Source organism: Ranitomeya variabilis, chromosome 5 (genome assembly GCF_051348905.1).
Source record: "Ranitomeya variabilis isolate aRanVar5 chromosome 5, aRanVar5.hap1, whole genome shotgun sequence".
NCBI classification, from domain to species: Eukaryota; Metazoa; Chordata; class Amphibia; order Anura; family Dendrobatidae; genus Ranitomeya; species Ranitomeya variabilis.
Window position 1 is genome coordinate 545,211,614 of NC_135236.1, and position 23,545 is coordinate 545,235,158.

A 23,545-nucleotide genomic window follows, 5' to 3' on the forward strand; every position below is an offset into this window, starting at 1 on the left:
AGGTCACATCAACCACCCAACTATTACCCCATTGCCACCGCTACAGGGCAGTGGGAAGAGAGAGGCTAAGTGCCATAATTGCCATAAATCATGCAGCTGCGTCAACAAAAACTAAATCTCTGAGCAGTCACAAATACTCGGAGATTTCCCGAGCAACAAGTATATTCGCTCATCACTATTAACTACCTGCAAAAAACACTTGATGAACTTTCGATAGTAGTTTGCAAACCCCAAGAAGCGTTGCAAATAGTGATGAGCGAGTATACTCGTTGCTCGGGCTTTCCCGAGCACGCTCGGGTGGTCTCCCGAGTATTTGTGACTGCTCAGAGATTTAGTTTTTGTTGATGCAGCTGCATAATGTATGGCTGCTAGCCAGCCTGAGTACATGTGGGGGTTGCCTGTTTGCCAGGGAATCCCCACATGTAATCAAGCTGTCTAGTAGCTGTAAATCATGCAGCTGCGGCAAGGAAAACTAAATCTCTGATCAGACATAAATACTTGGAGACCACCCGAGTGTGCTCGGGAAAACCCAAGTAACGAGTATACTCGCTCATCACTAGTTGCAAACCCTTCAAGTCACGGGGCTGAACCCAATCACTAATAGCCTGCACCTTCTTGGGATCCATGTGAAACCCCTCATTGGAAACAATCAAACCCAAAAATGATAACTCCTGTACAAAAAATTAACATTTCAAATTTTGAAAAAAGTAGTTTTTCCCTGAGTCTATGAAGGACAGTACGCGAATAGTGAAAATGGGTTTCACTGTCAGGGGAGTAAACCAAGATGTCGTCAAGGTAAATAATCGCAAAGTGACCGATCAGATCAGCAAACACAATATTAATAAAATTTTGAAAAATGGCCAGGGGTGTTTGTTAGCCCGAAGGACGTAAAAAGATTCTCAAAAAGAACTTCTCACGTGAGAAACGCCGTCTTCCACTCGTCTCCCTCTCAAACACTTATCCAATTATAGGCTCCCCACAAATCCAACTTTGAAAATCATTTGGCCCCAGACAACTGGTTACACAAGTCAGGAATGAGAGGAAGTGGGTAAGTGTTTCTCACAGTGATTTTGTTGAGTTCCCGAAAGTCGAGGCAAGGACTCAAACCACCATCTTTTTTCTTTACAAAGAAAAAGCCAGCTGCCATAGGAGAAACATAAGGGCGGATATGCCCCTTACGAAGACTCTCGGCAATATACTCCTTCATGGCCAGCCGCTCAGGACAAGACAGATTAAATTGATGGCACAATTAAAAGATGGATGTGGCGGTAGAACCTCAGCCTCGCTTTCAGAGAACACGTCTTCAAAGACCTTCAGATACTCCGGAATAGCTTCCAGACCGACAGACAACACAGATACAGACTTCAAGGACTTAGATAAGAACCATTGAACAATTTCCTCAGTAACCCAGTTAATAACAGGGTTTTGATGCTGTAACCAAGGCATTCCCGACACCAACCCACTATATTTGCCCACTTTGATGCTAATTCTGGTGCCCAGAACCCATTTGGGCTAGGCTGGAGGGACCTGGGTTTGATGCAGGGCATCGCTATTTGTGTATTTTAAGTGTCAGATCAGTGGCCCAAAGCCATTTAACCCCTTAAAAACAGCAGGTCCCTATTAAAATCTGTTAAAATTGGCTGTTTGCCCAGTTTGATGACAGTTCTGATGCCCAGAACTAATTAGGGCCAGGCTGAAGAGACCTGGTTTTATTGTGGGGCTCCCTGTTCTATATGTATGCACTCTGGTATCAGTGGCACAAAGGAATTTAACCCCTTAAAAACACCACTTACTTATTCAAATCTGTGAAAATGGGCTGTTTGCCCACTTTGATGCCAGTTCTGGTGCCCAGAACCCATTTGGGCCAGGCTGGAGAGACCTGGGTATCATGTGCGGCATCAGTAGGTATGTAAATCAGGTGTTAGATTAGTGGCACAAAGGCATTTAACCCCTTAAAAATAGCTGTTACTTTTTCAAATCTGTGAAAATGGGTGATTTGAGTACTTTGATGCCAGTTTTGATGCCCAGAACCCATTTGTGCCAGGCTGTATTGACATGCATTTCATGTGGGGCATCATTAGGTATGTTAATCAGGTGTTAAATCAGTGGCACAAAGGCATTTAACCTCTTAAAAATAGCTGTTACTTATTCAAATCTGTGAAAATGGGTGATTTGTCCACTTTGATGCCAGTTCTGATGCCCAGAACCCATTTGTGCCAGGCTGGAGTGACATGGATTTCATGTGGGGCATCAGTAGGTATGTAAATCAGGTGTTAGATTAGTGGCACAAAGGCATTTAACCCCTTAAAAATAGCTGTTACTTATTCAAATCTGTGAAAATGTGCAATTTGCCCACTTTGATGCCAGTTCTGATGCCCAGAACCCATTTGTGCCAGGCTGAAGTGACATGGATTTCATGTGGGGCATCACTAGGTATGTAAATCAGGTGTTAGATTAGTGGCACAAAGGCATTTAACCCCTCAAAAATAGCTGTTACTTATTCAAATCTGTGAAAATGGGTGATTTGCCCACTTTGATGCCAGTTCTGATGCCCAGAACCCATTTGTGCCAGGCTGGAGTGACATGGATTTCATGTGGGGCATCAGTAGGTATGTAAATCAGGTGTTAGATCAGTGGCACAAAGGCATTTAACCCCTTAAAAATAGCTGTTACTTATTCAAATCTGTGAAAATGTGCAATTTGCCCACTTTGATGCCAGTTCTGATGCCCAGAACCCATTTGTGCCAGGCTGAAGTGACATGGATTTCATGTGGGGCATCACTAGGTATGTAAATCAGGTGTTAGATTAGTGGCACAAAGGCATTTAACCCCTTAAAAATAGCTGTTACTTATTCAAATCTGTGAAAATGTGCAATTTGCCCACTTTAATGCCAGTTCTGATGCCCAGAACCCATTTGTGCCAGGCTGCAGTGACATGGATTTCATGTGGGGTACCAGTAGGTATGTAAATCAGGTGTTAGATCAGTGGCACAAAGGCATTTAACCCCTTAAAAATAGCTGTTACTTATTCAAATCTGTGAAAATGGGTGATTTGCCCACTTTGATGCCAGTTTTGATGCCCAGAACCCATTTGTGCCAGGCTGGAGTGACATGGATTTCATGTGGGGCATCAGTAGGTATGTAAATCAGGTGTTAGATTAGTGGCACAAAGGCATTTAACCCCTTAAAAATAGCTGTTACTTATTCAAATCTGTGAAAATGTGCAATTTGCCCACTTTGATGCCAGTTTTGATGCCCAGAACCCATTTGTGCCAGGCTGGAGTGACATGGATTTCATGTGGGGCATCAGTAGGTATGTAAATCAGGTGTTAGATTAGTGGCACAAAGGCATTTAACCCCTTAAAAATAGCTGTTACTTATTCAAATCTGTGAAAATGTGCAATTTGCCCACTTTAATGCCAGTTCTGATGCCCAGAACCCATTTGTGCCAGGCTGCAGTGACATGGATTTCATGTGGGGTACCAGTAGGTATGTCAATCAGGTGTTAGATCAGTGGCACAAAGGCATTTAACCCCTTAAAAATAGCTGTTACTTATTCAAATCTGTGAAAATGGGTGATTTGCCCACTTTGATGCCAGTTTTGATGCCCAGAACCCATTTGTGCCAGGCTGGAGTGACATGGATTTCATGTGGGGCATCAGTAGGTATGTAAATCAGGTGTTAGATTAGTGGCACAAAGGCATTTAACCCCTTAAAAATAGCTGTTACTTATTCAAATCTGTGAAAATGTGCAATTTGCCCACTTTAATGCCAGTTCTGATGCCCAGAACCCATTTGTGCCAGGCTGCAGTGACATGGATTTCATGTGGGGTACCAGTAGATATGTAAATCAGGTGTTAGATTAGTGGCACAAAGGCATTTAACCCCTTAAAAATAGCTGTTACTTATTCAAATCTGTGAAAATGGGTGATTTGCCCACTTTGATGCCAGTTTTGATGCCCAGAACCCATTTGTGCCAGGCTGGAGTGACATGGATTTCATGTGGGGCATCAGTAGGTATGTAAATCAGGTGTTATATCAGTGGCACAAAGGCATTTAACCCCTCAAAAATAGCTGTTACTTATTCAAATCTGTGAAAATGGGTGATTTGCCCACTTTGATGCCAGTTCTGATGCCCAGAACCCATTTGTGCCAGGCTGGAGTGACATGGATTTCATGTGGGGCATCAGTAGGTATGTAAATCAGGTGTTAGATCAGTGGCACAAAGGCATTTAACCCCTTAAAAATAGCTGTTACTTATTCAAATCTGTGAAAATGTGCAATTTGCCCACTTTGATGCCAGTTCTGATGCCCAGAACCCATTTGTGCCAGGCTGGAGTGACATGGATTTCATGTGGGGCATCAGTAGGTATGTAAATCAGGTGTTAGATTAGTGGCACAAAGGCATTTAACCCCTTAAAAATAGCTGTTACTTATTCAAATCTGTGAAAATGTGCAATTTGCCCACTTTGATGCCAGTTCTGATGCCCAGAACCCATTTGTGCCAGGCTGAAGTGACATGGATTTCATGTGGGGCATCACTAGGTATGTAAATCAGGTGTTAGATTAGTGGCACAAAGGCATTTAACCCCTCAAAAATAGCTGTTACTTATTCAAATCTGTGAAAATGGGTGACTTGCCCACTTTGATGCCAGTTCTGATGCCCAGAACCCATTTGTGCCAGGCTGGAGTGACATGGATTTCATGTGGGGCATCAGTAGGTATGTAAATCAGGTGTTAGATCAGTGGCACAAAGGCATTTAACCCCTTAAAAATAGCTGTTACTTATTCAAATCTGTGAAAATGTGCAATTTGCCCACTTTGATGCCAGTTCTGATGCCCAGAACCCATTTGTGCCAGGCTGAAGTGACATGGATTTCATGTGGGGCATCACTAGGTATGTAAATCAGGTGTTAGATTAGTGGCACAAAGGCATTTAACCCCTTAAAAATAGCTGTTACTTATTCAAATCTGTGAAAATGTGCAATTTGCCCACTTTAATGCCAGTTCTGATGCCCAGAACCCATTTGTGCCAGGCTGCAGTGACATGGATTTCATGTGGGGTACCAGTAGGTATGTAAATCAGGTGTTAGATCAGTGGCACAAAGGCATTTAACCCCTTAAAAATAGCTGTTACTTATTCAAATCTGTGAAAATGGGTGATTTGCCCACTTTGATGCCAGTTTTGATGCCCAGAACCCATTTGTGCCAGGCTGGAGTGACATGGATTTCATGTGGGGCATCAGTAGGTATGTAAATCAGGTGTTAGATTAGTGGCACAAAGGCATTTAACCCCTTAAAAATAGCTGTTACTTATTCAAATCTGTGAAAATGTGCAATTTGCCCACTTTGATGCCAGTTTTGATGCCCAGAACCCACTTGTGCCAGGCTGGAGTGACATGGATTTCATGTGGGGCATCAGTAGGTATGTAAATCAGGTGTTAGATTAGTGGCACAAAGGCATTTAACCCCTTAAAAATAGCTGTTACTTATTCAAATCTGTGAAAATGTGCAATTTGCCCACTTTAATGCCAGTTCTGATGCCCAGAACCCATTTGTGCCAGGCTGCAGTGACATGGATTTCATGTGGGGTACCAGTAGGTATGTAAATCAGGTGTTAGATCAGTGGCACAAAGGCATTTAACCCCTTAAAAATAGCTGTTACTTATTCAAATTTGTGAAAATGGGTGATTTGCCCACTTTGATGCCAGTTTTGATGCCCAGAACCCATTTGTGCCAGGCTGGAGTGACATGGATTTCATGTGGGGCATCAGTAGGTATGTAAATCAGGTGTTAGATTAGTGGCACAAAGGCATTTAACCCCTTAAAAATAGCTGTTACTTATTCAAATCTGTGAAAATGTGCAATTTGCCCACTTTAATGCCAGTTCTGATGCCCAGAACCCATTTGTGCCAGGCTGCAGTGACATGGATTTCATGTGGGGTACCAGTAGGTATGTAAATCAGGTGTTAGATTAGTGGCACAAAGGCATTTAACCCCTTAAAAATAGCTGTTACTTATTCAAATCTGTGAAAATGGGTGATTTGCCCACTTTGATGCCAGTTCTGATGCCCAGAACCCATTTGTGCCAGGCTGGAGTGACATGGATTTCATGTGGGGCATCAGTAGGTATGTAAATCAGGTGTTAGATTAGTGGCACAAAGGCATTTAACCCCTTAAAAATAGCTGTTACTTATTCAAATCTGTGAAAATGTGCAATTTGCCCACTTTGATGCCAGTTCTGATGCCCAGAACCCATTTGTGCCAGGCTGAAGTGACATGGATTTCATGTGGGGCATCAGTAGGTATGTAAATCAGGTGTTATATCAGTGGCACAAAGGCATTTAACCCCTCAAAAATAGCTGTTACTTATTCAAATCTGTGAAAATGGGTGATTTGCCCACTTTGATGCCAGTTTTGATGCCCAGAACCCATTTGTGCCAGGCTGGAGTGACATGGATTTCATGTGGGGCATCAGTAGGTATGTAAATCAGGTGTTATATCAGTGGCACAAAGGCATTTAACCCCTCAAAAATAGCTGTTACTTATTCAAATCTATGAAAATTGGTGATTTGAGTACTTTGATGCCAGTTTTGATGCCCAGAACCCATTTGTGCCAGGCTGTATTGACATGCATTTCATGTGGGGCATCATTAGGTATGTTAATCAGGTGTTAAATCAGTGGCACAAAGGCATTTAACCTCTTAAAAATAGCTGTTACTTATTCAAATCTGTGAAAATGGGTGATTTGTCCACTTTGATGCCAGTTTTGATGCCCAGAACCCATTTGTGCCAGGCTGGAGTGACATGGATTTCATGTGGGGCATCAGTAGGTATGTAAATCAGGTGTTAGATTAGTGGCACAAAGGCATTTAACCCCTTAAAAATAGCTGTTACTTATTCAAATCTGTGAAAATGTGCAATTTGCCCACTTTGATGCTAGTTCTGATGCCCAGAACCCATTTGTGCCAGGCTGCAGTGACATGGATTTCATGTGGGGTACCAGTAGGTATGTAAATCAGGTGTTAGATTAGTGGCACAAAGGCATTTAACCCCTTAAAAATAGCTGTTACTTATTCAAATCTGTGAAAATGGGTGATTTGCCCACTTTGATGCCAGTTCTGATGCCCAGAACCCATTTGTGCCAGGCTGGAGTGACATGGATTTCATGTGGGGCATCAGTAGGTATGTAAATCAGGTGTTAGATCAGTGGCACAAAGGCATTTAACCCCTTAAAAATAGCTGTTACTTATTCAAATCTGTGAAAATGTGCAATTTGCCCACTTTGATGCCAGTTCTGATGCCCAGAACCCATTTGTGCCAGGCTGGAGTGACATGGATTTCATGTGGGGCATCAGTAGGTATGTAAATCAGGTGTTAGATTAGTGGCACAAAGGCATTTAACCCCTTAAAAATAGCTGTTACTTATTCAAATCTGTGAAAATGTGCAATTTGCCCACTTTGATGCCAGTTCTGATGCCCAGAACCCATTTGTGCCAGGCTGAAGTGACATGGATTTCATGTGGGGCATCACTAGGTATGTAAATCAGGTGTTAGATTAGTGGCACAAAGGCATTTAACCCCTCAAAAATAGCTGTTACTTATTCAAATCTGTGAAAATGGGTGACTTGCCCACTTTGATGCCAGTTCTGATGCCCAGAACCCATTTGTGCCAGGCTGGAGTGACATGGATTTCATGTGGGGCATCAGTAGGTATGTAAATCAGGTGTTAGATCAGTGGCACAAAGGCATTTAACCCCTTAAAAATAGCTGTTACTTATTCAAATCTGTGAAAATGTGCAATTTGCCCACTTTGATGCCAGTTCTGATGCCCAGAACCCATTTGTGCCAGGCTGAAGTGACATGGATTTCATGTGGGGCATCACTAGGTATGTAAATCAGGTGTTAGATTAGTGGCACAAAGGCATTTAACCCCTTAAAAATAGCTGTTACTTATTCAAATCTGTGAAAATGTGCAATTTGCCCACTTTAATGCCAGTTCTGATGCCCAGAACCCATTTGTGCCAGGCTGCAGTGACATGGATTTCATGTAAGGTACCAGTAGGTATGTAAATCAGGTGTTAGATCAGTGGCACAAAGGCATTTAACCCCTTAAAAATAGCTGTTACTTATTCAAATCTGTGAAAATGGGTGATTTGCCCACTTTGATGCCAGTTTTGATGCCCAGAACCCATTTGTGCCAGGCTGGAGTGACATGGATTTCATGTGGGGCATCAGTAGGTATGTAAATCAGGTGTTAGATTAGTGGCACAAAGGCATTTAACCCCTTAAAAATAGCTGTTACTTATTCAAATCTGTGAAAATGTGCAATTTGCCCACTTTGATGCCAGTTTTGATGCCCAGAACCCATTTGTGCCAGGCTGGAGTGACATGGATTTCATGTGGGGCATCAGTAGGTATGTAAATCAGGTGTTAGATTAGTGGCACAAAGGCATTTAACCCCTTAAAAATAGCTGTTACTTATTCAAATCTGTGAAAATGTGCAATTTGCCCACTTTAATGCCAGTTCTGATGCCCAGAACCCATTTGTGCCAGGCTGCAGTGACATGGATTTCATGTGGGGTACCAGTAGGTATGTAAATCAGGTGTTAGATCAGTGGCACAAAGGCATTTAACCCCTTAAAAATAGCTGTTACTTATTCAAATCTGTGAAAATGGGTGATTTGCCCACTTTGATGCCAGTTTTGATGCCCAGAACCCATTTGTGCCAGGCTGGAGTGACATGGATTTCATGTGGGGCATCAGTAGGTATGTAAATCAGGTGTTAGATTAGTGGCACAAAGGCATTTAACCCCTTAAAAATAGCTGTTACTTATTCAAATCTGTGAAAATGTGCAATTTGCCCACTTTAATGCCAGTTCTGATGCCCAGAACCCATTTGTGCCAGGCTGCAGTGACATGGATTTCATGTGGGGTACCAGTAGGTATGTAAATCAGGTGTTAGATTAGTGGCACAAAGGCATTTAACCCCTTAAAAATAGCTGTAACTTATTCAAATCTGTGAAAATGGGTGATTTGCCCACTTTGATGCCAGTTTTGATGCCCAGAACCCATTTGTGCCAGGCTGGAGTGACATGGATTTCATGTGGGGCATCAGTAGGTATGTAAATCAGGTGTTATATCAGTGGCACAAAGGCATTTAACCCCTCAAAAATAGCTGTTACTTATTCAAATCTATGAAAATTGGTGATTTGAGTACTTTGATGCCAGTTTTGATGCCCAGAACCCATTTGTGCCAGGCTGTATTGACATGCATTTCATGTGGGGCATCATTAGGTATGTTAATCAGGTGTTAAATCAGTGGCACAAAGGCATTTAACCTCTTAAAAATAGCTGTTACTTATTCAAATCTGTGAAAATGGGTGATTTGTCCACTTTGATGCCAGTTTTGATGCCCAGAACCCATTTGTGCCAGGCTGGAGTGACATGGATTTCATGTGGGGCATCAGTAGGTATGTAAATCAGGTGTTAGATTAGTGGCACAAAGGCATTTAACCCCTTAAAAATAGCTGTTACTTATTCAAATCTGTGAAAATGGGTGATTTGCCCACTTTGATGCCAGTTCTGATGCCCAGAACCCATTTGTGCCAGGCTGGAGTGACATGGATTTCATGTGGGGCATCAGTAGGTATGTAAATCAGGTGTTAGATTAGTGGCACAAAGGCATTTAACCCCTTAAAAATAGCTGTTACTTATTCAAATCTGTGAAAATGTGCAATTTGCCCACTTTGATGCCAGTTCTGATGCCCAGAACCCATTTGTGCCAGGCTGAAGTGACATGGATTTCATGTGGGGCATCACTAGGTATGTAAATCAGGTGTTAGATTAGTGGCACAAAGGCATTTAACCCCTCAAAAATAGCTGTTACTTATTCAAATCTGTGAAAATGGGTGACTTGCCCACTTTGATGCCAGTTCTGATGCCCAGAACCCATTTGTGCCAGGCTGGAGTGACATGGATTTCATGTGGGGCATCAGTAGGTATGTAAATCAGGTGTTAGATCAGTGGCACAAAGGCATTTAACCCCTTAAAAATAGCTGTTACTTATTCAAATCTGTGAAAATGTGCAATTTGCCCACTTTGATGCCAGTTCTGATGCCCAGAACCCATTTGTGCCAGGCTGAAGTGACATGGATTTCATGTGGGGCATCAGTAGGTATGTAAATCAGGTGTTAGATTAGTGGCACAAAGGCATTTAACCCCTTAAAAATAGCTGTTACTTATTCAAATCTGTGAAAATGTGCAATTTGCCCACTTTAATGCCAGTTCTGATGCCCAGAACCCATTTGTGCCAGGCTGCAGTGACATGGATTTCATGTGGGGTACCAGTAGGTATGTAAATCAGGTGTTAGATCAGTGGCACAAAGGCATTTAACCCCTTAAAAATAGCTGTTACTTATTCAAATCTGTGAAAATGGGTGATTTGCCCACTTTGATGCCAGTTTTGATGCCCAGAACCCATTTGTGCCAGGCTGGAGTGACATGGATTTCATGTGGGGCATCAGTAGGTATGTAAATCAGGTGTTAGATTAGTGGCACAAAGGCATTTAACCCCTTAAAAATAGCTGTTACTTATTCAAATCTGTGAAAATGTGCAATTTGCCCACTTTAATGCCAGTTCTGATGCCCAGAACCCATTTGTGCCAGGCTGCAGTGACATGGATTTCATGTGGGGTACCAGTAGGTATGTAAATCAGGTGTTAGATTAGTGGCACAAAGGCATTTAACCCCTTAAAAATAGCTGTTACTTATTCAAATCTGTGAAAATGGGTGATTTGCCCACTTTGATGCCAGTTTTGATGCCCAGAACCCATTTGTGCCAGGCTGGAGTGACATGGATTTCATGTGGGGCATCAGTAGGTATGTAAATCAGGTGTTATATCAGTGGCACAAAGGCATTTAACCCCTCAAAAATAGCTGTTACTTATTCAAATCTATGAAAATTGGTGATTTGAGTACTTTGATGCCAGTTTTGATGCCCAGAACCCATTTGTGCCAGGCTGTATTGACATGCATTTCATGTGGGGCATCATTAGGTATGTTAATCAGGTGTTAAATCAGTGGCACAAAGGCATTTAACCTCTTAAAAATAGCTGTTACTTATTCAAATCTGTGAAAATGGGTGATTTGTCCACTTTGATGCCAGTTTTGATGCCCAGAACCCATTTGTGCCAGGCTGGAGTGACATGGATTTCATGTGGGGCATCAGTAGGTATGTAAATCAGGTGTTAGATTAGTGGCACAAAGGCATTTAACCCCTTAAAAATAGCTGTTACTTATTCAAATCTGTGAAAATGGGTGATTTGCCCACTTTGATGCCAGTTCTGATGCCCAGAACCCATTTGTGCCAGGCTGCAGTGACATGGATTTCATGTGGGGCATCAGTAGGTATGTAAATCACGTGTTAGATCAGTGGCACAAAGGCATTTAACCCCTTAAAAATAGCTGTTACTTATTCAAATCTGTGAAAATGTGCAATTTGCCCACTTTGATGCCAGTTCTGATGCCCAGAACCCATTTGTGCCAGGCTGAAGTGACATGGATTTCATGTGGGGCATCAGTAGGTATGTAAATCAGGTGTTATATCAGTGGCACAAAGGCATTTAACCCCTCAAAAATAGCTGTTACTTATTCAAATCTGTGAAAATGGGTGATTTGTCCACTTTGATGCCAGTTTTGATGCCCAGAACCCATTTGTGCCAGGCTGGAGTGACATGGATTTCATGTGGGGCATCAGTAGGTATGTAAATCAGGTGTTAGATCAGTGGCACAAAGGCATTTAACCCCTTCAATACCATACCTCAGTGCCCACTTTGATGCCCATTTTTGTGCCAGCCTTCTAAATTTTGTATCTGTTTTAAAGTGTATTCACAAAAGGACACATGACCGCATATTATTATATACTCAGAATGGTTTATTTTTATACAAAAACCTGAAAAAAAACAGAAAATAAAAAATAGCCGAATAAGAAACTGCTGAATAAGAAACCAACTTCAGCCCAAATAAGAAACTGAACGAATAAGAAACCAACTTCAGCATCGTACCATAGGGGCACATTCACAGAGAGATGAGATAGGGGCTCATTCAGATGGAGCGATGATCGCAGTCGTAGCGCACTCACCGCCGTAGCGTCCTCCATAACTGCTTTTCTCCTCTCGGCTATCTGTCCTGAGTGTTCAATTCCTTCCTGGGCATGTATATACTCCCCCCTGCCTTAATCACGCCCTCTGGTGAAATTTCTGGGCATGTATACACTCCCCTTCTCGGCATGTAGTCACTCCCCGCTGCTTTAATCACCCCCCTTTGCAGAAATGAAGACGCCCTGAAATTTCTGAGCATAGTAACGCCCCCCTCCCTTTGTCACGCCCCCTCCCTCACTATTGTGGTTTTAACCAGGCCCCCAGGTGCCATACTCACGCCCGTCCCTGAAATTTTCAGGCATGTTGCCGCCCAGAGCTCCTCTTCTCTCCACCCTGCATCTTCAGCTGTTGCTTGGCCGTGATTGGTCAGTTTGCGCCACGTGACTCCGTAGCCTCGCCCATCCCTACTATCTACGACATGCCGACAAATTTCAGAACACCGGAACCTGCCAGCTAGGGGGAGAGCCCGGCACTGACAGCTGCTCACTGTAGTATTATTATTTATATATATGGGAGCGACCCCCAGCACCACCGTCAGCAGCAGGCTCAGCGCTGTGTGTACATGCGGCAGGCATCCCTCTCCCATCCCTGGGGGTCGCCATGGGACCCCTAGAAGCAGACCAAGAGTCCACTAACTAGTGCTGCTCCATTCATTCTTTTCATTCATTCTTAACCCCTTCATGACACGACTATTTGTTTTATTTTACCTATCTCCCCTCCTTCCCAGAGCCATAACTTTTTTATTTTTCCGTCAATCAGGTTATGTGAGGGCTTGTTTTTTTGCGGGACAAGTTGCACTTTTGAACAACATAATTGGTTTTATTATATCATGTTCTGGAATACGGGAAAAAAATTCCAAGTGCGGTGAAATTGCAAAAAAAGTGCAATTCCACAATTTTTTTAACTATGTTCACTATAGGATAAAACTGACCTGTCATTATGATTCTCCAGGTCCTTACGAGTTCATAGACACCAAACATGTCTAGGTTCTTTAATTGAAAGAAGTTGTCTGCCACCCCTTGCCTGGCCCCCACAAAATAATGATTGCTCATACTCCTGCGCTGAAAAGAAGCACTTCACCTTTTTAAATGGTGTGAATTTCTTTAGGCAGTACAGGGGTTAATCAGACATGTTGAGAGCGCTGGGAGTCTGGGCTCTCAGCTGAGCATGGTTAGCCACTTCTATCCCCTATACAATCTGGCTCCTGGCTGACACACATTGTTAGAGCTAGCTTATGCTGCTTGGCTGGGAGGATAGGAGTTAAGGCTCCGTCACACATAGCGATTTACCAACGATCACGACCAGCGATACGACCTGGCCGTGATAGTTGGTAAGTCGTTCTGTGGTCGCTGGGGAGCTGTCACATAGACAGCTCTCTCCAGCGACCAACGATCAGGGGAACGACTTCGGCATCGTTGAAACTGTCTTCATCGATGCCGAAGTCCCCCTGCAGCACCCGGGTAACCAGGGTAAACATCGGGTTACTAAGCGCAGGGCCGCGCTTAGTAACCTGATGTTTACCCTGGTTACCAAAAAAAACAAACAGTACATACTCACCATCTGATGTCCGTCAGGTCCCTTGCCGTCTGCTTCCCGCTCTGAGTGCCGCCGTACAGTGAGAGCAGAGCGCAGCGGTGACGTCACCACTGTGCTGTACTTTCACTTTCACTTTGCGGCGCTCAGTCAGTGTGGGAAGCAGACGGCAAGGGACCTGACGGACATCAGATGGTGAGTATGTACTGTTTGTTTTTTTTTACATTTACGCTGGTAACCAGGGTAAACATCGGGTTACTAAGCGCGGCCCTGCGCTTAGTAACCCGATGTTTACCCTGGTTACCAGTGAAGACATCGCTGGATCGGTGTCACACACACCGATTCAGCGATGTCAGCGGGACCTCAACGACCAAAAAACGGCCCAGGCCATTCCGACACGACCAGCAATCTCACAGCAGGGGCCTGGTCGCTGGTACGTGTCACACATAGCGAGATCGCTACTGAGGTCGCTGTTGCGTCACAAAACTTGTGACTCAGCAGCGATCTCGCTAGCGATCTCGCTATGTGAGACGGGGCCTTAAGTGGTTATATGAGAAGGCATTTGGTGGGTTTATCTGTGACTGTTGCTTGGGTTTGTAAGTGTGATAATTCCCTTACCTTCTCCTACTTTGATTTTCCCCATCCTCCACTCCCTGGTGAATTCCTCTATTATATGTGAGTGAAAATTTGTATGCCTGATATTTTCATTTTCATTTGCCCCTGTTTGTGTTGCCTGGGTGGTGTACTGCGGTGCACGGCTGCTCCTCCTTTCCCTGGGTGGGGAAAGGGTACAGACAGAGGGCGGACACAGGAGATAACGCAAGGTATGTGGCCCTGGCATCTTCACATTCAGAAATAACCCAGGGAATAGGATGAGTTAGGGCGCCCCCTAGTGTTAGGGACAGGGAAGGAGTCCCTGGTCCCGGGTCACATGACATCCGAGTCAGGACAATGGGATTCAGATGTATGCACAAACGTAGACTATAATGGTTCCTCCAGAGTCAATGATTTCTGTCGTATGTCATTTTCGGGTGTATATGCCTACTGGAGGCAGACACCAAGACGTAGTAGACTGCATCTGAGTGATGGCCTCCAGTAATCATACAGTGGAAAGATAATAAATGTATTCAGTGGGGAAATATACTCAGAGCTGCAGGTTGACATTTTTCGAGATAATTGATATTAGATGAGTTATATTACTCTTACGGAATGGAAAGGATTGTCCGAAACAAAGTGAAATTTATCCTGAATGTCTATTTAGTTCAATATTCTAACCATTTTTCTAATATACGGTACTTCAATTAAAATTCTCAATCGTTACCTCTCTAACTTTGTCTGTTTTGTTTTCTTACTTTCAATGACGATTAATTTGAGTTTTCCAGCATGCCCTGGGTATTCTCGAACTAACCATCATTAGGGTGCTGGGGCTGCTGTCACCCCAACTGCTTCATTTTCCGCCATGAAATAAAACATCAGGGGATGGCGCTGTGATAGACCAGTGACCGCAGCTTCTCTCACGCCACACTGCATCTTCCGTCCACTCTCCTTCTGTCCCCGCCACCTCAATCACAGAAACAAGATGTCATCGGGGCAATGACAGTAGCAATAAAACATATTTATAGCGGTACAACACGGCACTCGTACTATCATGCGAGATAGGTGCTCAAATAGGGTTTCCAGCCCAAAATATTCCCAAATCAAAAAAACTTGGCACTTAAAAAGAACCTTGGCGTGAAAAGGTATTTATTAAATGTGCATCCACTGAGTATTTCAAAAAGCCTGGTTGTAACTCATCACGCGTCTCCTTCCATGTGCGCGGACACACTCAGGATTCCCCTTTGCATCCGGGCTTTTTGAAATACTCGGTTGGAACCAGTATTGACAGATTATATGCATTTCTCATTGTACCAGTAAAATTGTTCTGATGAAGGTCCGGATGTGGACCGAAAACGTTCAACTCTTGTCTCTATGGATGCACATTTAATAAATACCTTCTCACGCCAAGGTTCTTTTTGAGTGCCAAGCTTTTTTTATTTTAGTAGCAGTAAAACAGACGTGGCGGTCCTGTGAGATGACAGTACTACGTACACTGTAGACACATTACCATGATGATAGTATACATATAAAGGAATGTCAATTTTCAGGTGTGTATTTTAGTCATATGCTCGGCGGAGAATGATTAATAGGTGTGGACAACCCTAATAACTAAAATTTCATCACAATGATGCCTATCATATTATTCACTCCCACATCCCTGCTCTGTGTTGTTACAATGGTGACATCTTGGGCGACCAGTTTTGCTTTTACTCTGATGAAGTCTACAATCTTGATATGTATCAGGTTGAACAGAAGGTTCTTTACTGAGCAGACAGGTAAGAATTGTTACACATACTGTTTGTAGCTACTCTGGAGCTTGGAATCTCAGGCTGAGATCTTGGGAACTGCATGGTATGGACTGCTGGATGACATGGAAGAACTTTCAAAACTGATTATGTGCTTCAGATCTTAGCTCTGGGACCAAATCCAATCCATCTGCTGAGGGTAATTAGTTGTTTTTCTCTAATCCCAGACAACTTTTTTGAAATCATTTTACCATATTAGATATTAATGGCTTATCTGCTGGAGAAGCACCGTTTTTCACTGACCGAATCTAGGCAAAGAATGAAAGTTTGAACGTGTCGGGCAACTTTTCCATTCATTCTCTTTCTGAAAAGGGCAAACTCTTCACCAGTCAGGTCTGGAGACTCCATTCTCCAAATGGATATGGGGCCTGGCGTTGAGAACCTCGGCTGTTTGGAGAACGGAGATCCTAGTGGATATACTGTGAAACATTTTAGCCCAATAGAAGTCAATAGTTTGTTAAAAAAAAAAAAAAACGTTCTGTTTTATCTGCTTTTCCATTGAGGATCCTTTATGTAATCGAGTTGGATCAAAAAATGTAAAAGAACAAAAACGGATGCAAACTGATTCTACATGGATATCAAACATAAAACAGTGATCAACTTAACAACTGAAACTTTGTTATCTGTTTTGCATTGGTTCTCGATCTACTTCCCATAGACTGTAATGTAGTTAAAAATAATGCAGACATGTCTGTTCTGTCTCCTACCAGTGTTTGGATGGAAAAAAATGATGTAGACTAAAGACATTCTAGAAAAAAAAACATTTAAATGAATGGCTCTAAAAGTTCTATTTTTTTTGCCCATAAAACGGATTCTAAAAACGGAAACATAAACATAGTTTTGTCCATAGCCTTCCCTTTCTGCGTAGTTCATATATGCATTTTTTGATTGCAGGATTTAAATCATATTACAAAAAGATTACAAAAATAGCAAAATAAATAGTTAATAACAAAAGAAACAGGACAGGACAAAAATGGATACAATACGAAGACAAAACGTAAATGTTTGTAAAACAATATCAGTTTAGCGCATTTGTAATTAATCTTTATTTTCATGTGCAAGTATGAAGAATCCATTGAAAATCTAAAATTCTGTGATTCCACTTCTAATTTATATGCAGAACATTTGCAGAAATAGGATTTTTTAAGGATGCCTCCAAACCTATGTGGTTTCCTGAGAGAAATCAGGATATCACATTTTGGTACATGCAGCAGCATACTGTGTGCATTCTCCAACAGCTGTGAATTGATTTGCTATATATATATTTATTGCTGTAATGTAAGTCCTTCACATGTCGTGATACAGGTTAATGGTCACAAAAGAGGTTACAGTCAGAGGCATAATGACCGCGGCCGCTGACACGACCTAGCTCGGCTGATCAGGGGCCCGCCGACACCAGCAGAAGCTTCGACTGGATGTGCATCTAAAGATACACATCCAGTAGAAGTGTATTGCAGCGTACAGTCCCATCGGGTCCGCGTGCCACACTACACGCTGTCGGACAAGCAGAGGCCAGCAGCTGACGTCGGCGTGCAGGTGACGGGGTGTATTTTTAAATCAGCGGCCATACTATTATGGATGACTAAGGGCTGTACATTATACTTTGGGGGTGTATTATACTTTATTGATGACTATGGGAGTACACTATACTTTATAGATGACTATGGGGGAGCATTATATTTTATGGATGACAATGGGGGAGCATTATACTATGGGGGTGCATTATACTTTATGGATGACTATAGGGTGCATTATACTGTGGGGTGCATTATATTATGGGGTACATTATACTTTATGAATGACTATGGGGTGCATTATACTATGGGGGTACATTATACAGTACTATGGGGGTGCAATATACAGCACAGACCAAAAGTTTGGACACACCTTCTCATTTAAAGGTTTTTCTGTATTTTGATGACTGAAAATTGTACATTCACACTAAAAGCATCAAAACTATAAATTAACACATGTGGAATTATATACTTAACAAAAAAATATGAAACAACTGAAATTATGTCTTATATTCTAGGTTCTTCAAAGTAGCCACCTTTTGCTTTGATGACTGCTTTGCACACTCTTGGCATTCTCTTGATGAGCTTCAAGAGGTAGTCACCAGGAATGGTTTTCACTTCACAGGTGTGCCCTGTCAGGTTTAATTAATGGGATTTCTTGCCATAAATGGGGGTGGGACCATCAGTTGTGTTGTGCAGAAGTCTGGTGGATACACAGCTGATAGTCCTACTGAATAGACTGTTAGAATTTGTATTATGGTAATAAAATAGCAGCTAAGTAAAGAAAAACGAGTGGCCATCATTTTTTTAAGAAATGAAGGTCAGTCAGTCCGAAAAATTGGGAAAACTTTGAAAGTGTCCCCAAGTACAGTGGCAAAAACCATCAAGCGCTACAAAGAAACTGGCTCACATGAGGACCACCCCAGGAAAGCAAGACAAATAGTCACCTCTGCTTCTGAGGATAAGTTTATCCAAGTCACCAGCCTCAGAAATCGCAGGTTAACAGCAGCTCAGATAAGAGACCAGGTCAATGCCACACAGAGTTCTAGCAGCAGACACATCTCTACAACAACTGTTAAGAGGAGACTGTGTGCAGCAGGCCTTCATGGTAAAATAGCTGCTAGGAAACCACTGCTAAGGACAGGCAACAAGCAGGAGAGACTTGTTTGGGCTAAAGAACACAAGGAATGGACATTAGACCGGTGGAAATCTGTGCTTTGGTCTGATGAGTCCAAATTTGAGATCTTTGGTTCCAACCACCGTGTCTTTGTGCGATGCAGAAAAGGTGAACGGATGGACTCTACATGCCTGGTTCCCACCGTGAAGCATGGAGGAGGAGGTGTGATGGTGCGGGGGTGCTTTGCTGGTGACACTGTTGGCGATTTAATCAAAATTGAAGGCATACTGAACTAGCATGGCTACCACAGCATCTTGCAGCGGCATGCTAGTCCATCCGGTTTGCGCTTAGTTGGACCATCATTTATTTTTCAATGGGACAATGACCCAAAATACACCTCAAGGCTGTGTAAGGGCTATTTGACCAACAAGAAGAGTGATGGGGTGCTACGCCAGATGACCTAGCCTCCACAGTCACCAGACCTGAACCCAATTGAGATGGTTTGGGGTGAGCTGGACAGCAGAGTGAAGGCAAAAGGGTCAACAAATGCTAAGCATCTCTGGGAATTCCTTCAAGATTGTTGGAAGACCATTCCTGGTGACTACCTCTTGAAGCTCATCAAGAGAATGCCAAGAGTGTGCAAAGCAGTCATCAAAGCAAAAGGTGGCTACTTTGAAGAACCTAGAATATAAGACATAATTTCAGTTGTTTCACACTTTTTTGTTAAGCATATAATTCCACATGTGTTAATTCATAGTTTTGATGCCTTCAGTGTGAATGTACAATTTTCATAGTTATGAAAATACAGAAAAATCTTTAAATGAGGAGGTGTGTCCAAACTTTTGGTCTGTACTGTACCTTATGGCTGACTATGGGTGCATTATACTTTATGGCAAGGCAGTGACTTTCAGAGGCACAGTCAGGCCACAAAAACTCCTACAGGTGTTGTAATGTGTCTTGATACAACTATGCCTTTTAAAAGACAGCTGCGCGTTTAAAGGGGTTTTCTGAGCATATAATAATGATGACGTAACTTCGGATAGGTCAGCAGCATCAGAATGGTGGGGATCTAATACCTGGTGCTTGTTCTGCTGTGCCAGGAGGTCAGGGGTACATCCCAAACTCAACTTTATCTGTGTCCACAGGATCAGTGGCGTACAGCTAATAGTGGCAGACTACGCCATACCCAACTTCTGAAGAACAGAAAGAGGAGCAAATCTTGGTCACATGCCTGGCCTGTGGATTCGAAAGTTGTGGGGTCATCATACAAAATGGGGGGCTGTAAACTCATCATACTGTGCAAGGGACTGTGGGGGTCATACGGTGTTGGAGGGCTGTGGGGCCATCATATTGTGTAAGAGTGAGTGTGATGTGCATGATACTGTGGAGTGAAATTGTGGGTGGCTGGCAGCATACTGTATGTGGAAGAGTGACAAGGTGCAGCATACTGTGGGGGCATCTCACTGTGTGGGGGACTGTGGGCTCATCATTCATACTGTGCGGAGGCTTGTGAGGTATACTGTGTGGGGGGCATATTGTGTGGGGACTATAGTGGCATCATACTTTGTGTGGGGAGTTGCAGGGTCTCCATATTGTGTGGGGGTATGGGGTTGCATTATACTGTGTTTCGGTGGCTGAGGTTATATCAGTATATCATACTGTATGTGGGGGGGCCATGGAGTCATACATTGTGGCTGATATTGGGGGCATTACTCTATGTGGGGTGCATAATACTGTGTGGGTCGGGGCTGTTGGAGACATCATACTGAGTGTGTGGAGAGTGTCATATTGTGCATAAATGGCTGTGAAGGCATCATACTGTCTGGGTGTGGCTATGGTGGAATCATACTGAGTGTGTTGACCTGTGGGGGCATCATAACATGGAGATGTGGGGGCATCATACTGAGTGTGTCAGGAGCATCATACATGAATGGCTGTGGGGAAATCATACTATGGGGGGATAGCTGTGGTGGAATCATATTGTGTGTGGAAAGCTGTGGGGGCATCATACAGTGTCTGAGGGAAATTGTGGGGTACATCATATTGTGTGTGGAGGGCAGTATAGGCATTATACTGTTTGTGGGGAGTTGTGAGAACCTCATACTGTGTGAGTGAATGTGAAGCCATCTTACTGTGTGTGGGTGGTTGTGAGGACATCATACTGTAAGAGGTGGGAAGTCTGTGGATGCATCATACTGTATGGGGGCTGTGCAGACATTAGGCATCATAGTGTCTGTAGGGTGATGTGGGGGAATGTCCTGTGGGAGCATCATACTTTGGTGGAAGAATGTGTTATGGGAGTATTATACTATGTGTTGAGGAATGTACTGAGAGTGTATTGTACGGTATGAGGGACACAATGGGCCTCACAAGGATAAATATTTCTGTGTGGGCACTTGTACAGGACTACGTGAAGTTAAGGAAGTGACTTAATTTAATATTAAAATTGTCACAGTATCTCTTACTCTAAAATACTTGTGATAGTGATACTAGGTTAATCCTAAAACTTCTAATTGCAGCAACACCCAAGCACTGCCTGATTCTAACATATCATTAGTGTGCTATCAATAGGCTGACTGTTTGTTTAGCACTGGGTGCTACCTGGGCAAAGTGTGGCCCACTGGCGACATCCAACCCTCTGGGTGTTCCAGTCTGACCAGTGGACTGAGACATTCAAAGGGCTGAAACAATGGCCCGTGAGCTGCACTGTGCCCTCCCCCGCATGCGGTCACCACTCTCCGCATCCTCTGGATGCAGACAGCGGTGAATACATTGGTGGAGGACAGTGCTGCTGGATACATCTAACAATCAGTCGCGCGATTAAATCATTTCATCGCGTCAGCTGTGCAATGCAGAGAAACAGTGCATCAGAGACTGAAGAGACAGAGGGCCGTCAAATGGGAGCGAGGTAAGTATGTGTTGATGTTTTTTTTGTGTATGGGATATTTGCATGTATTTAGGGGGCTGTGTGGGGCTCGTACTGCATATAGGGGGGCTCATTCTGTATATAAGAGACTGTGGGGCTCATGCTGTGTGTGACAAGCTATGTGAAGCTCATTCTATATACAGGGGGCTATGTGGGGCTCATGCTGTGTGTAACAAGCTGTGTGAAGCTCATTCTATATACAGGGGGCTATGTGGGGCTCATGCTGTGTATAACAAGCTATGTGAAGCTCATTCTATATACAGGGGGCTATGTGGGGCTCATGCTGTGTATAACAAGCTATGTGAAGCTCATTCTATATACAGGGGGCTATGTGGGGCTCATGCTGTGTATAACAAGCTATGTGAAGCTCATTCTATATACAGGGGGCTATGTGGGGCTCATGCTGTGTGTAACAAGCTGTGTGAAGCTCATTCTATATACAGGGGGCTATGTGGGGCTCATGCTGTGTATAACAAGCTATGTGAAGCTCATTCTATATACAGGGGGCTATGTGGGGCTCATGCTGTGTATAACAAGCTATGTGAAGCTCATTCTATATACAGGGGGCTATGTGGGGCTCATGCTGTGTGTGACAAGCTATGTGAAGCTCATTCTATATACAGGGGGCTATGTGGGGCTCATGCTGTGTGTGACAAGCTGTGTGAAGCTCATTCTATATACAGGGGGCTATGTGGGGCTCATGCTGTGTGTAACAAGCTGTGTGAAGCTCATTCTATATACAGGGGGCTATGTGGGGCTCATGCTGTGTGTAACAAGCTATGTGAAGCTCATTCTATATACAGGGGGCTATGTGGGGCTCATGCTGTGTGTAACAAGCTGTGTGAAGCTCATTCTATATACAGGGGGCTATGTGGGGCTCATGCTGTGTATAACAAGCTATGTGAAGGTCATTCTATATACAGGGGGCTATGTGGGGCTCATGCTGTGTGTAACAAGCTATGTGAAGCTCATTCTATATACAGGGGGCTATGTGGGTCTCATGCTGTGTATAATAGGCTATGTGGGACTCATGCTGTACATGGGAGGTTATGTTGGGAATTGTACTGTATATAGAAGGCTATGTGGTGGCTATTACAGTATATAGGGGGCTGTGTGGGCTTATACAATATATAGGGGGATGTCAGCATATTCTGCTCAATAGTAAGTCATACACTTAATATTAATATAAAATAATTATAATTCATATGTTGATATTAACCCCTTTCTGACCTCGGATGGGATAGTACGTCCGAGGTCAGAAGCCCCGCTTTGATGCCATGCATTCGGGGGGGGGGGGGGGAGAATATGAGCCATGCATTCGGGGGGGAATATGAGCCATGTATTCAGGGGTGGGGAATATGAGCCATGCATTCAGGGGGGGGAATATGAGCCATGCATACAGGGGGGGGAATATGAGCCATGCATACAGGGGGTGGGAATATGAGCCATGCATACAGGGGGGGGGGAATATGAGCCATGCATACGGGGGGGAATATGAGCCATGCATACAGGGGGGAATATGAGCCATGCATACAGGGGGGGGGTTATATGAGCCATGCATACAGGGGGGGGAATATGAGCAATGCATACAGGGGAAGATATGAGCCATGCATACAGGGTGGGGAATATGAGCCATGCATACAGGGGGGGGAATATGAGCCATGCATACAGGGGGGGGATATGAGCCATGCATACAGGGGGGGGGAATATGAGCCATGCATACAGGAGGGGGAATATGAGCCATGCATACAGGAGGGGGGGGGGATATGAGCCATGTATATGGGATGGGAGGGAGATGAGCCATGCATACAGGAGGGGGGGTCATTATACAGTATTGAGCATCATGTGGGATCATTATACAGTATGGAGAACTGTGTGTGGCCATTATACAG